We start from the raw sequence: 16305 nt of genomic DNA, 5'->3' as shown, positions 1-16305 counted from the left end.
TCATGTATTTTTGGTTATTTGCGTACAGATGTAGCCATTGTGGACATCCCACTTTCTACTGCATGCTTGCTGAACTACTGCTGCACTTTGGCTCCACCCACAAGTGGAACTGTTTGGAAAAATCGAGATTTAATCTCTTCTCAGCCGGCAGAACTTACATGAAACAGTCTGGTGATTATTTAGCTGAGAGACACCAGAGTTTTGTTTTACAGTTCACTAATTTGGTTCAGCTGTATGTCATGGAGGAAAGATTTGTCTGCAGCGTGGATGCAGGATAAATGCATGAAGCGGGGTCTTTTACAATGGCTACCACTGTATTGACAAGTGAACTTTTGCACTCTGTTTAAAATTAATTGTAAGTTTGTAAAGAAAAAGCCTACAACCAGAGCATGTATCTATTGTATACAATCAAAGTAAACTAGAATTGTGAACTTTTTAATGTATGTACTGTCAAATATGAAGAAGATTGATATATGTAAAGTACTTATCATTATTCTAATGTGACATATGTTGAATATACTTGTAACAAAATGTTGTATATAAAGTATTTATGAATCATTGCTGTGGGTTATTTCTTTTTTTTTTATCTTTAAACTAGTCTGATTGGGATTTTTCAATCAGGGTGAGTTTTCCAGATATTTTTTAATCAAGCCAAATTTTTTTCCCCATAGTTTTGAGCTGGCAGTGTGGCCTAGTTACAGTAACCAGCCTGTAACCCAAAGATCAAAGGTTCAATCCAGTATATCCATCAGCAGCCATACTGAAGTGTCGTCAGTGGTGGAAGAAGTACTCAGATCTTTTACTTAAGTAAAAGTAGAAATACCACAGTATAAAAATACTCTGTTACAAGTAAAAGTCCCGCATTCAAAATGTTACTTAAGTAAAAGTACAAAAGTATTAGCATCAAAATGTACTTAAAGCAACAAAAGTAAAAGTACTCATTATGCAGAATGGCCCATTTCAGAATAATGCAGTATAATATTATTGAATTATAATTATTGATGCATTCATGTGTAAGCATCACTTTAATGTTGCAGCTGGAAAAGGTGGGGCTGATTTCTACTACTTTATATACTGCTGGGTAGCTTACAGTAATCTATGATAATACATCACAATTTATTAGTTGATTATATTTTGTATTAATAATCTGAATCTGCAAAGTAACTAGTAACTTAAGTTATCAAATAAAGGTAGTGGAGTAAAAAGTACAATATTTCCCTCTGAAATGTAGTGAAATGGAGTAGAAGTATAAAGTAGCATAAAATGGTAATACTCAAGTACAATACCTCAAAATTGTACTCAAGTACAGTATTCGAGTAGATGTACTTAGTTACTTTCCACCTCTGAGTGTCGTTGAGCAAGACACTGAACCCCTACCTGTTCACTTATTGTACAGAAGTTGGTATGTATGAGGCTGTCCACTTCAAATGTAAAAGTTTTAATCAGTGGGGGGTCTCCATCTCTTTTCCCAAGACTCAGATCTGTGGAAAACCATCAATCCAATCATCAGCTGTGTTTTTAATGGACTGAACTGAGCTCCAACTCTGATCCATTAACTTTACTGCAGAAAATATTCCACATGGTAGAAAGACAGCCAGTGGCCAGTTGCCAGTAGCTGATATTTTGTGCGAATATTCAGTATCTTTGAATTTGACCTTTATCATGTCCAAAAAAAAGTATTCAGTGTTTCCCCCAGAATTGTATTCTTGTCTGGGTGGAAAAGCCTCTGAAGCAGCATTTAGACCATCATGACACACTAAGACTCTTCACTATTATACTTAATTATTGGAAGAAGCAGAGGCAGCATGTATTCATTCTATCACAAGAAAAGGCCATTTACCATAAACATTAAAAATATGCTAATAAATTATGGTTATAATAATCATAATGATTTCTATTTCAGATCACTAAATCATCTTGAAACCTCTGGCGGGAGTCCTGATGCAGGTTGAGAGCCAGTGACTAATACAGTTTTTCTTGATTGCTAAGACACATTTCTTGAAATTATGCTCCATTTTCCAAAACTCTAAACACAAATGCATAACTGCACACTCATCTTCACAAACTTCAAACTTCCATGTCAAAACCAAACTCTCCACTCAAAACCATGTAATCTTACATCTAAACCAAACTTTGCCTTCAGACATCACACAAAAGCCATCAAATACACACACACTACAAAGTAGCCATTACACACTGGTGAGATCAATTCAGAACACTACTGTAAAAACCTGTTACTGCAATGAATAATGGCACTTATGCTTTTCCCCCAGAACAACCTCTTTACATGATGAACACAATATAAAGACACAACACATGTATACATTTTCAACATTTTTAATTCCTCAATGTACTGTAGTAAAATAAACTGAAATTGAGTGAAAAAGTAAATGTACTGTAAAAATATGCAACTGATAACGTAGAATACAGTAAAATAATTTCCATGTATTTAAAAATATGAACCAATTACTGTAAAAAAAAAAAAAAAACAGTTTGTAGATAAAGAAAGAAATCACATTTATTCTGCCTCAGCATCCCAATTTGAGAATCTCATCAGAAACTATTTGTCTCCTTGCCCTTCCTCTTCCTCTTCCACCTCCTCTCCTGTGTCCCCTTCCTCTACCTTCAGGTCTTTGTGGATCCATTGTTCCAAAACAAGTGAACTGACCCATGGCCCTTTTATCTATCTATCTATCTATCTATCTATCTATGTATTTATCCTGAGGTTCTGATTGGTGTGTGAAAGATTTTGACTCTTAGTGTTTGCACCTGGGGAATTGTGTGTTAATTGGGTTTGAGCTGTGATGACTTGAGTTAATGATATTGAATGCCAGTGCTTTCTAAATGAGCACATGGTGCAGCCAGTGATATATGAAGGGATTTGTGTGTAGAGTTTTTCACAAAAAGTTCAACAAATGTGAATCATGTGTGAAAACAGGGGAATAGTGTTTATAGTTTTGGGAAATGGGTTTGTCTTTTGGTAGATGGCGTCATGGTTTGGGATGTTTAGTTAGTAGGCCCAGTTATAGTGTGTAAGCGATCGAGAAAAACTGTAATAAAATTGTTTAAAACATATTGTCATTGCTTTTCCTCACCAGGAGATGGCCATGTGTGTCTTGTGTTGCATGCAGCTGATTTAGCCCGGGAGATGAAGAACCCAGACGAATCCAGTCATTAAAAGAACAACAATCATGGTGTAAAAAATCTCCACACCTCAGAAAAATGTCACAGCAAAAGCACATTGAGACTTAAGTACTGTGTGATCAGCTGTTTGATAGCTTTTGATAAGGAACAACCCTGAGACTGCTTGCTGTGATTGCATGTTTATCACCTTCAGACGGGTTTAGCCATTGCAGAAATCCCTGGTCTTCTGCAGCCCTTTCGAAACCAATTGGATAAACACAAAAATGCATGGTGGTCAAGCTGAAACAAGGCTGTTCTTCTTATTTCCTGAAAAGTTGACATTTTGCTCTCTTACCTGCCATTGTACCTTAAATGAATGGTCTTCTGGTTGGTCGACTCGAGAGACACTTTGTTTTGTGTTACAGTTTACCAAAATGCAGGATAGAGTTCATGTTATAATCCTTTGTGCCATAATCCAGGATGAGCATTCACACAGAAGTACAATTCAGATTTTAGAAAAGTGATGTACTGACCGGCAAATGGTGACTATAGAGGATATCAGGTTCTGCGATAATAAATGCCAGCTCATCTAAATGTTACAGGGTTGAGTGTGTGAGATAAGATAAGATAAGATAAGATAAGATAAGATAAGATAATATTGCACTTTATTGATCCCCTAGGGGAAATTCTGGTGTCACAGCAACAATTGGCAGGATAATGTACAATACATTGGCAGAACAAATAAAAGGAAAGGTAATAAGGTAAGTAGTACAGAAAAGATATAAGGCAATATAAATAAGTGAGTGCAGATCTGTCGCTGGGTTTATCAAGTGGTGTCCTCCCATCACAGATGTTTGGTTGAATTAGACCCACAGCACCTATATTAATTATTATATCCCCAAAATAACTTTCGGGGATATTGTGGATTCACCCCACCGCAGATCCTTCGTGTGAACGCAATAACTTGAACAGTTTTTATAAGAATCTTTTCAAATTTGGTACGGACATTGATGACCCCTAGAGGAAGAACTCTGTCGATTTTGATGTGTTTATGATTATTATAACTATTATTAATTAACTGATTCAATTCATGTCCATGCTATTTGGACCCATATAGAATAGAATAGAATAGAATAGAATAGAACAGAATGCCTTTATTGTCATTGCACAGCAGTAGATTTTCAGAGGGCAACTCCCTAAAAGGTGCTCAATAAAATATAAAGTATAAAATAAAGTAATGAATATACACATACATACATACCTCCTTCTATACATATCTACATACATACGTATGTAGGGGGGGGGGGGGGTGCAATATAATGTATTGAAATTTGTCAAGAGAATTGTTCAGGCAATCTTTATGGAGATTTGTATGAAGTTTGCACTTTCTGTGATTATTGTTAAAATAGTTAATTAGTTTTACCCTTTATTATTGGGGAGACAATCCTTAGAGGATTATATCCATTCATTCTGGAGTGTTTAGGAGTATTAATAATATAAATAACTGGTTAACTTTATTAATTTGTGATATAAAAATAGTTATGGCATGCAAGCTTTATTATTATGAAGAAAAAAAGAAAAATTGTATTATTTGGCGAAATAAAAATAGTTGGGACACACAACCAATATAATTGGGAAGATTAACCCTGGAGTCTTATTGTGTGATTATTGAATGGCTTTTTAATACATTTAACTTAACTGACCCGGTCTGTCAATTCAATTCAATTCAATTCAATTCAATTCAATTCAATTCAATTCAATTCAATTCAATTCAATTCAATTCAAGGTGCTTTATTGGCATGAAATACAAAAGTACATATTGCCAAAGCAAAGTCAACAAATTCAAATAACAGTAATCAAACTTAAATGTACAATTGATATGTCAACAAATATACAACAATTAATTAGCAATCGGTCAATTTCTCTAAATATGTGACAGTGTCAGTGTGTCTCCTGTCTGACACAGTGACTGTGTCAGACAGTGGCTGAGACATATTTGGCTGCAGTAGTGGCACACACCACTTCTCTCCTAGAAGGTATTGGAGTTTTTCATTTGATGGGAGGTTTTCAAAATCTGTGTATATTGATTTGAATTTGGGGAGGTAGAGATCTCTGATTTCTGTATAGTTTGCACAGTGTAAGAGGAAGGTCAGCTCTGTCTCCACCTCCGCCTGTGAGCAGAGTGAACACAGCCAGGTCTGCCTGTCTGTCCTCTCTGGGTTGCCAGGTCTGCCGGTGTCAGCCTGTTTCTACAGCCAGGGTGTGTTCATTGAGTCTGTATCTTGTCAAGGATTTTCTCCGTTTTTTCTCAGTCACGATGGTCAGGTAATCTGCCATCGTGTACTGTCTGTTTAGGGCCAAATAAGTTTCCAGTTTGCTTTTGGATTGTGTCAGTTCTCTCCAATATGTTTCATATTTTGTTTCATATTTTCTATGTTTTGTTTGTGTGTATATTGGCGTGGGCGTGGTCTCCCTTCCTCGTTCTCCTGGCTCCCGGCTCTACTCATCCTGCACACCTGTCTGCGATTGGCTCCTCACCTCTCCCAGTCTGCTCACCTGCCTCTCATCAGCTCATCTGCCTGCAGTATATCTACCCCGGCTCTTCAACCATTCTTCATCAGGTTGTTGTTTCAACCTCAGTGGATCATCATCCGCCTGCCTGTCTTCCTGCTTGTCTCCCTGCCAGCCACCTCCTAGCCTCCAGGCTCCCCCTGCCTGCCACGCTTCCCCTCATCCCACGCTCACGCCGAGCCCCGCTCCTCCTCACCATCACTCCCCCCTGCTGCCACCGGATTCCCGTTCCCTGCCATCAGCCCCTCATCCAGATCCTCCTTTACAATAAAACCTTTTTTCTTACCAACACCACTCTGTCCATGTCCTGTGTTTGGGTCCCTCCTGTGTTCGTAACTCCTTCGAGGATTGGGGAATTTCGGGGATATACCCTTGCTGTCAGGCCCCGACAGCATCCTAGTTTGTGTAACACTGCAGAATTGCTCCTCTGCGGTAATAAAGCAGGATAGAAAGGAGACTCTGGCTGTCATATGCCTCTATGAGGGTCCAAAGGGCGTTTCCAACCCTCTCATTCACACACGTCAGACAGCAACTAACCGTCCCGCTCCCCTTGCCTCCCTGACAGTAGCAGGTGTGTGTTTACTCACCGGTGCAGCCACAGAAACAGCTGACTGTGTCCAAAGCACTTCAGCCACACACTGTCGCCTGCAGTGATAAGGAGAAGGTCTGTGTTTCTACTGTGTACCAGAGAGTAAATAACTGACCTCTAAATACTGTCAGGCTAAATAAACATTTACAGTATCAGCACAAAAGCATTTTTCCTTCCCGACTGACAGCTTATTGATGTTGAAAGTTGATCTATTAAATGTGGCCTTCCTTTGCCAACTATGATGCTGTCCTTGTTTTTATTAGGATTATTATTATTAGTATAGTAGTAGCAGTAGTAGAGGTAGTAGTAGTAGTAGAGGCAGTAATAGTAGTAATTGTAGTAACAGTAATACTACTAGTAGTGGTGATAATAGTAGTAGAAGTAGTAGTAGTAGTAGTAGAGGTAGTAGTAGTTGTAGTAGTAGAGGCAGTAATAGTAGTAATTGTAGTAACAGTAATACTACTAGTAGTGGTGATAATAGTAGTAGAAGTAGTAGTAGTACTAATAGTAATAGTGGTAGTAATAGTAGTAGTATTAGTAATAGTTTAACAGTACAAGTAGTAGAAGTAATAGTAGTGGCAGTGGTAATGGTAGTAGTAGTAGTAGTAGTCATAGTAGTAATAGTAGTAACACTACTATAGTAGTATTATAATAGCAGTATAAAATCATAGTAGTGTTAGTGTTATGGTACGTTGGTTAAACCTCTATGTTGTTTGTACAATTAATTCACATTGTATAGTGTGTGTGTGTGTGTGTGTGTGTGTGTGTGTGTGTGTGTGTGTGCGTGTGTGTGTGCGCGCGTGCGTGTGTGGGTGTGTGTGTGTACTTACACTACAGCCCAAACAGTGGTTTCCTCCTCTTGGTCTTCAGGAAACTGAAACTTCACATTGAGGCAGAAAGAGACGCAGAGTCCTACAAGGAAACAGAACAGAGACAAAACAGAAAGCTGAGAGCAAGAGGGCAACATCAGCGGGTAAAAAAAGAATAAAACCGAGACAGAAAAACAAGAAAGAGAGAGAGAGAGAGAGGGTGGGTGAGAGGGAGTAATGAAAGACAGAAAGCAGGGCAGCCAAGGTTAAGTGTGTGTGAGACACTGGCAAAGTCAGGAAGTTAGTTAGTGGATTCAGACATTAGGCCTGTAAGTATAATTGAATGGAACAGTTGAGTAAGTGCAGAAAACACTGTTTTACTTTTCTCTAATCAATACTAGCAAGGATGTAATGGAGGACAAACCCACATAAATACAGTTTACACATATTTTTATTTGCAGAATAGAGTTTACCCCCCCTTAGGCTGACATGACCTATAACCTATGACCTAAATTCACAGTATATATCATAGTAAGTAGCACCAAACTGTAAGTTATAGGCGAATTAGGCGTCATGAGGAAAACTTAAAAAAACGTATAAATTGATGCATTTCTGAGCATATAATTGAGTTTTGTTTATGTTGATGGTTGTTTGTCTTCTGATGATCACCAACTGGAGGTCAGAGTCATTTTAAAGTCTGTGATTTCACCTCCATTGATGCCTTATTGCTTTGGTAACATGGCTTTCTGTCCTGTCATGCTGATACCAGAATCTGGACTGAACTCAGGGTGGAGGTTCGTACCCATTGGAGCAAACGCTGCGCTCACGGAGGGGAGTGGAGAGGCGGAATGAGGGAGGAGTAGAAGCAGAAAGAGAGGAGGGGAGAGAGCATGGGAGGGAGTAGTGGGAGTAGGGGAGGAGTAGGGGAGAGCCAGGAGGAAAACATTAGCCTCTTGTTTCTTGCAGCACGGAGGGTTTGTGTGTGTGTGAGTAGTTTTTTTTCCCCCGGGACCGCTGGCGACGCGCAAAGCCAGCCAGGACGCACAAAGCCAGGACGCACGGTAAGACGCGCTCTCTCTTGACTTTGGAGTCCGGGGTGGAGGGGTCAAGGTGAAGCGGGGGGCGGGTAGGGTAGGGTCGGGTCGGGTAGGGTAATTGGACTGGGCGAGGGGCAGTAGTGAGATGGAGTGGCGGAGAAGAAGAAGAGATGGAGGAGAAAGAGAGAGAAAGGCAGACAGACAGACAGACGAACAGGAAGTTGTAGTGAATGGGCGAGTGTTTTGCTTCTTCTCTTCACTCTCTCTCTTTCTTTTCCTCTCCTCATCTTTCTTTGCTCTCCTCGTGGGAGCTTTAAAACTGAAGCAACGGGAAGAGCGGAAGAAAGGTGAAGAGAGTTGGGGAGTCTGGAGTTGGAGAGACGGGGAGAGACGCGGCGCGGCTGCAGCGGCGTTATGAAATTTTGTTTTTCTCTAAAAGCGAAATTACGGTCATGCTTTCACCACAGCCGCGGCTTCCTTCTGTGTTGTGTTGGTGTAACGGGGCTGTTGGTGAATGCGGAATCGTGAAACTTTTCATACTCGGTATTTGAACCCAAACTCTTTGTAACTGTTCGTCAAACTTGCCTGTGACTTCTCCTAATTATCATTATCATTATTGTTTTGTAGTTGTTTTATAGCCTACTTTTGATGAGGATTATGACTTAGAAATAGAGGTAGCGGCTCTCAGTCCGGGCAGCAGTGTCAAACTGATGGAAGTGAAATCACATGTAGGCTGTCCGTCTTTGAATACTGAAACTGTCTGGTGATGGGAAGATAAAGCCACATTTGTTTTTGCGAATAATGGTGATGAAAGTTTCGAAATCTGGTTGTAGGCTACTGATAGACTGGTTGTCAGTAAACCCAGCGGTGATGTCACTGATGACTAAATATCACATCATCCTACAGTGGGAGCAGTTGAATTCCTCATTCCTCATTTATTCTGTAGGTGTCCTGCATTAGTGCTGCAGGCAGCGCTCCCTTTAATGTTGAAGTATGACGAAACCTAAAACACGAGTCTCCCACAAGCAACTAGTTACCAGACTGTTGACTGTTCCTTGTAACTTAAAGGAAAAATCAATGTAAACAAAACAATTAAATAATATATATATATAGAGTACTGTGCAAAAGTCTTAGGCACCCTAGATTTTTTGTATTAATTTCTTAGAAGTCTTAGATGTTTATTTGTTTTCTGCATTAGTGTGGCAGTAGACTGCTGTTTATTGTAAATCTTTGACATTCAGAAACTTTTCATTTCATTAGTTTTCAAAGCATCTTCGCTTTATGGATTTCTTTGACATATGCCTAAGACTTTTGCACAGTACTGTATATATAAAAAAAAAAAACTATTGGTGATGCTTCTTGCCTTTCTGGGCCCATTTTGTTGTTTAGTGGTGTATTTTTTTTTTTTTTTATTCCTATGGATAACTGGCCAAACGTCACATCAAAATATTTCCAGCAGCTACAGTGGAGTTTGATAGCAGAAAATGTTTCAGCAATCTAAAACATCAGCGGTAAACGTCAGGTTTTGGTGTCAGTCCCTCAGAATCAAAGAGCGACGGCTTCTTTCTAGAGCCGCCATTTTGCACCAAGAGACGTTCAACAATCATACAGGGAGAAATCCATCGTAGAAGAGGAGAGAGACCAATTTCTCCACTCACAGTAGCCGCAAAATCGACCAAAATGCAATGCAGCCACAAGACAGGTTGAGTTCTGAGTAAGGGGCGAAAGGCATTCTGGGAAACGTAGGAAATCACTGACTGAAGTAGAAGTAGACGAGGCAGGTTGAGGGAAAGTGGGTTCACCCAAAAAAAGTTACGATTACAACACTTCATCACAAAATAACAACTGGAACGCATTAAACATCACAGACTGATATCTAACTGTGTTACTGTATCCAAGGATGGACTTTTCCTTTAAGATGACTAGAAAGAGAGCAATGTGTATTTTTTCCAAACACATCCTCTCGCGGATGGAGCAACAGTGCAGCAGCAGTTGAGCATGACTTCATCTGCAGCTAACTCGATGTGCCTGATTCTCATGTTTCCCCTCTCTTGACTTGATAGACATTCTTTGGTTGTAATTTGTTTTCAGTGATGGCAATCTGCACTTAATCATTAGCAGTATTACTCACAGGAAATTTTATTTTGTTATATTCCAGACACAATAGCAGGTGAATCCCCCATATTCATCAGCCATTTTCACCATTTTAACAACCTTCGCAGCCATAGTCAAAATTTGGAGGCTGGTGGTAATTTCCCACCCTGATTACTCAACATATTGAGACAAGTATGTTAACACAGATTTTACATTAAAGTTGAAGTTTTAAAAAGTTATATCCTCTCTCCTCAGCTCTTATTTCATTCTGAAGCATTTCTCTCATCATGAACGGTCCTTCTAGGGTCACAGGAGTGTTTGGTTATACCTGTCCCTTTTGGCCAATAAGAGTATGACCTTCATTCAGTCAATACTTTAGTTCATTTAGTTGCACAAATGCACTGGGGGAAAACAGACGTAAAGAAATAGAGAAAATAAATGACACAAATGAGATCAAAACTCAATAAAGTAGGCAAGGGTATGAAAGCAACAAAATGCAAAAAATACTAAGACTTAAAAGAAGTGAGTGTGAAGAGAAAAGGTGAAGTGAAAAAGAGGAGGATGAAGAGAAGAGAGAGAATGCGTGTGTTGGTATTACAGAGGGGAAATACCTAAAGCAGTTTGGTTAATTAGACTGACTGTATTGGAAAATGTTGAGAGATGCGCTGTAAATTAGAAAAGTGTGTCTGAGATCTTCTATATCTAATTGAAAACTGATAGTGACTGGAACCTCCGGATATGTCTTTGGCCACTTAGAGATGAATTTGATCTCGGTCAAAACTTTTGGCCTCATAGAAATGAACTGAATGTGGGTCAGAATCCAAGTTCCTGTCACATTCGCTCCAGCAAAAAACACACAGAGGGTCATTGTTGGATATTGATATGGCGCTACATCTGCCAGCCGCTGTGTGTATGGGGAGATGATTAAGCTTAAAAGGTCAATCAAAATGTCAGGGGTTTATCAGGTAAGATGAGAGGAGGCGGCGACCACTCATGATGGCTTTTGTGGCCCAAGAGGTCAGGTGAATAATTCAGTGGTTGATTGTTCGGGGCTCCTCGTGCGCTCGGGGCTGCTGCCGCTCAAAGCGCCAACGCCGTTGTTCTGCCCTTCATCAAAGGGCCCGTGTCATGACCGCGTCTCGCTTTTCTATCCTTGCTTTGAGAATGGCCGTCATCGCGGATTGTTAAAAGCGTGGGAAAAGGTCTGAACAGGTCGACACCTGCTGCACCAATGAGATACACGTCTGTATCTGTGTATCTGCACACAGAAAAATAAAGGTGCCGAAAATGGTTCTTCAGAGTGATGCCATAGAAGAAGCATTACTGATTCCATTAAGAGCCCAAGGTTCTTTAAAGAACCATTTCTGCACTCTTTTGCTTAAACTCCTGTATTGTCTTTGTGTTTATCTGCCCTTGTACAGCCTCATTTGCAATTCCACAATATATACTATGAAGGGATTTGGCTATTTTCCACATTTATGCCATCACCCACCATCCAATAACTAAAAACTAGAAGGGCACTCGGAGCGCGCAGACCTCCGGCAAGGTTCGTGCTATTATTGCTTGTTCGTGAGTCGGATCCAGATCCGCTCTAAAATTTAATGGGTTCTTCCTTGGCCCATGCTACACCCTTCCACAAAGTTTCATGAAAATCGGGCCAGTAGTTTTTCTGTAATCCTGCTAACAGACAAACAGACAGACAAACAAACAAAGGGCACTGAAAACATAACCTCCTTGGCGGAGGTAATAATTAAGAACCTAAAAGGTTTCTGAAAGGTTCTTTGTGGAACCAGAAATGGTTCCTCTATGGCATCACTCCGAACAACCATTTTCGATTCCAGTTGGCACCTTTTATTTATCTGTGTACAGTATATCTGCATCTAACAGGGGAAAATCCACCATGTCTCATTCATGGGAGATGGGACACTGTTATCTGTTGGAGCCTCAATTTGTGTTTTAGGCTTATAAGACAGGTGTATTTTTACAGTAAAGTCTTGCCTAGTGCAGCTTCCTAAAGATGTAACTCCATCAAAATGCGTAACACTGGCACTTTTCCAAGTCATTTTGTCTCTGTGAGAAAGCGAGTCAGAGAGAATTTGAGCAGTGACTTGTCTTGGAGCCACAAGTTGACACATTAGTCTTCCTTCGTTCACACAGTCAGATTTGAAACCTTCTCAGGAAACTGTTGTTAATAAGTAATCTACAGTGGCTTTGAGCAGAAATCCCCCGCCTGTGCCTTGCCTCTATTTGTTTATTCAACCTAGTTATCAGTTAGATAGTGGCTTTTTCTGGATCAGTTGAACATACTGTGTCTGAGTGATAGATTCAAGGAACAAGGAAGTCTGATGTGGAGAAAGTGAACCGGTAATAGGCAGGACCCCATGCTGCACTACTGCTTCCTGTTTGTTTTTGCCTTTTCAGCTGGAATTTACCATGAATGATCTGGTATTTAGTGGATTGAAAATCACAAGAGTCTTCTGTTACAATATACTAATTTGTTATACTGAATAAGAACTTACTGTCTACATTACTAATGTAGGATAGAGTCAGGTGAGAGTCAGTACAGAGAAGGTTGCAGAATAGATGCAGGATAAATCTTCTGTGGCTGTCACTGCCTACACATACTGTATATTTGACCATTTCAGTTATCTGTGACTTTTGCGGTTGAGGCTCTTGAGGATTTAGTAGAAAACCCCCAAGCGCCAAAATAAAATGTGGTGCGTGTGGTTCGCTGGTTCAGAAACAGTGAAGCTGCAAGGTGTTGCTGCAAGCAGAGAAGCAACCATCAGTCAGGATGTCAAAACCCAAGCCGTGCCTTAGCTTTGTCTTACAGTGGTTTGACACATGCATGCATTTGAAGAGCGGTTTAAAAGTGAGACGGTTTGAAAAAAGTGACACTGACTCTCTTTGTTTTTCTTTTTCATTGTCATTAATAATAATAATAATTAATAATTGATTACATTTATATAGCTTTTCTAGGTACTCAAAGCACTTCACATATGGGGGGGGGGGGGCTCAACTCATCCACCACCGAAGTGTAGCACCCACCTGGGTGATGCACGGCAGCCAGTTTGCGCCAGAACGCTCACCACACATCAGCTATCTCAGTGTTGTTTGGGAATTTTGCCAGGGCACCGGGGTTACACCCCTACTCTTGCGATGAGTGCCGATGGGATCTTTATTGACCACAGAGTCAGGACCTCGGTTTAACGTCTCATCCGAAGGACGGTGCTCACTCACAGGACAGAGTCCCTGTCTCTGCCCTGGGGCATTGGGTATATTATGCATGAGACCAGAGGGAAGAGCACCTCCTACTGGTCCTCCAACACCACTTCCAGCACCAGGTGGTCTCCCATCCAAGGACTGACCACAGCTAAACCTGCTTAGCTTCCCAGGCAAGCTAGCAATGTGATGCAGGAGCTATTGTCCATGTTATTGTCCGTTCCACTGTTTTGTCCCAGCTCTTATTGGACGCTCAGCTGTCCTGGTGGGGGATCCCTCTTTGACTTGTCCCGCTCAAGGTTTCTTCCAGTTCTTGGGCGTTTTTCCTTGTATGCATTGAGGATCTAAGGCCGGTGGTGCCGAATTCTGCATCCCCGCCGAGAATTGCATCCCCACCTCGCAACTTTATTTCTCTATGAACCAAATGGTTTTATCAGCATATATTTTTGTGCCATTTTGGCTCGACAGTGTGAATATCAGGTCAATAATGACACAAGCTGAAATAACAGGGGATGCATTACTTGGCAACCACAATCAGTTCTGCCGAATAATGCATTTAGCCCTTAACACCAACGAGTTCGCCCTCAGAAATATTGACAGATACATTTCAGACCAATCGTATCAAGGAAATGCTACACCCACAAAGAAGATCATATCGTTTTTAAACAGTACGTTGCCGTAGAAATCGGGTGGGGATGCAATTCTCGGCGGGGATGCAGAATTCGGCATAGGCTAATAGGCCGACTTGCTATGTCTTGCTAAGACTTGTTATTGTGTGTCTTGTGCTTTATTCTGCTTCCCTGTGTGTGTATCATTGTGTTCTATGTTTGATTGTTGATCAGTTAGATCTAGTTAGCTCTGTAAAGTCCTTTGAGACAGGCTTGTGATCAAGGGCTGTATGAATAAATGAACTTTAACTTGAACTCCTTACAAAATGATTGATAGCACAAAATTTAAACAAATACTGGTAGTTGGTAAAGGATAGTGGGTAACTTGGGCCCTCGGTTGACATGTCGATAACACATACTGGACCGGAGCCTCTATATTTTAGAGATATTGAAAGATGAACTTCAGAAATTGTTTTCCAAGATGCATACATAGAGTTTTGGAATAGAGTTCTTCATTTATCCTGCATCTAACCTGCATCAGTTTTGCAGATCATCAGTTCCTTTAGTGAGAGTGAAATTAGTTCTGCAAGCACAGCTAGGCCCCCGTGTCTGGCTGCGTCCCCTCAGCCAATCTAGAAGACCATGAGTTTCAGTTGGGCTGTGGTTGAGTTGTGAGCAGGTGAAATCTAGAACGCTCTGCAGACTGAAAGTTTTGCTAATTTCTGTACTTGAAGTGTGACCTAGATCACCTTCACCTCAATATAACAGTCTGTGAACACTTGCTCGTTTTCAGCAACACTTTTTGCTTCACATTCACACCTGAGAGCTTCCCACTCTTCTTCTACTGTCGGCCATTGAGCTGCTTCACTGGATGGCGGTTGGGGGTTAAGTGCCTTGCTCAAGGGTTCCATCTCATTCATAGGCCTCTTTACATGTTTAAAGGTGCATTAAGTCATCAATTATGTTTATCGATCTCTATCTGCGATGGGCGGGGGAGTCTCTGTTCCAGTACGAGCTGGAAAATTAGTTTTGAAAGCCTGTTCTCAGCACCTGGTGAAGTAATCGTTGAGTCATTGGTATTGATCAACAACCCTATCAACCCCCACAGATGTATTGTGTTCATTTTGTGCTATATGGAGCTGTAAACATTTTACTTGAATGAATGCATACAATTACAGCTCTGCAAATAAAAAGACACTCAAGCAGTGAGAGCCGTGAGACAGTAGAAACCGTCGGGATAGCAGCACAATAAAGCCGTCAGGCTTATTTCCATAGTGGTCCCTTGGGGGCGGGGGGTTATTGCCCCTTTAACGTTTACACAGCTAATTGCTGCAGTAACATTTATAAAGCCTGTACCGCTACTAACTTATGCCTGGGAATTTTGAGTCTCCTGCAGAAATGAGTCACTGCAGTGCGTACATAGTGTACAGATGTTGGTCCCACTTCTTACTGCTCTCAGTTTAGCCATCAGACGTTACAGGGAATGGTCTGATAAATACTTTGTTGAGAGATATTGCAGTTTTGCGTTAGCAGTTGTTTGATTGATGCAGGGTGAATGCATGAAGGGAGACTTCTACAATAAACAACACGGTAGAGTTTAGAGCTACAGATAATTCCCACTTCATGTCGCCACTTAGGAGGTACTGGGGTGGCAGGTTCAGCTTTTGGTCAGATAGACTGACCTGTAATGGAAAGGTCACAGATGTGATCCCTGCAACAGCCAAGTGTCCTTTCAAAGAGTCCTTGAAGACATTGGCCTCCCATGCTTGCTCACTGTAGTCGCTCTGATAAGAGTGTCAGCTCAATCCCTAAAAGGTAACATGTAATGTATGTGAGGGAAATGTGTAGAGCGATGCCAACTGCAGGCTAAAGAACAAGGTACTTTAATTATGTTAGAATGATGAAGATGTATAAATGTTGTATACTTTCCTTTTATATTTTCACAATTAAATGGTTATGCTTTTGCATCAATATTGAAACATTGTTAAATATATGACATTTGTCGCTTAAATAATATTTCTTAAAGAAATGTTTGCATTATTGCATATGTATAACTGATTATTTTGCAACAACTCTTGCATTTCCAGTAATCAGGGACTTATGTAACCACTTGTACCATTCTGGCTTGAATTTTATGTTGACATGATGATGATGATGATGATGACATATTGGAAAGTCTGTGTCCTGTGGTGATGACCTCACTGCTATGGTTCAGCAGCAAATGGTGCAGCTAAAGGAGTCTGATTGCAACA

General features: G+C 40.6%; 1 protein-coding gene across 2 annotated transcripts in view; it reads left to right on the top strand.

Moving 5' to 3' along the window:
* The first annotated feature begins 8065 nt into the window (after positions 1–8065).
* Positions 8066–16305, top strand: part of atp8b5a (ATPase phospholipid transporting 8B5a) — a 56570-nt gene continuing 48330 nt past the window's right edge. The window contains exon 1 of one of the 2 annotated variants that reach the window (XM_071544460.1): positions 8066–8153. The gene's annotated coding sequence lies outside the window, so the exon portion shown is untranslated. Of the gene's footprint in view, positions 8154–8356; positions 8477–16305 lie in introns of those variants that run through there. The other variant, XM_071544461.1, reaches the window with a different exon arrangement.

Source organism: Centroberyx affinis, unplaced genomic scaffold (assembly GCF_046629955.1).
Source record: "Centroberyx affinis isolate AG114_WGS23_722 - 3 ecotype Tasmania unplaced genomic scaffold, CSIRO-AGI_Caff_v1 ptg004590l_1, whole genome shotgun sequence".
Lineage (NCBI taxonomy): Eukaryota > Metazoa > Chordata > Actinopteri > Beryciformes > Berycidae > Centroberyx > Centroberyx affinis.
This window is presented reverse-complemented; position numbering and strand designations above follow the sequence as displayed.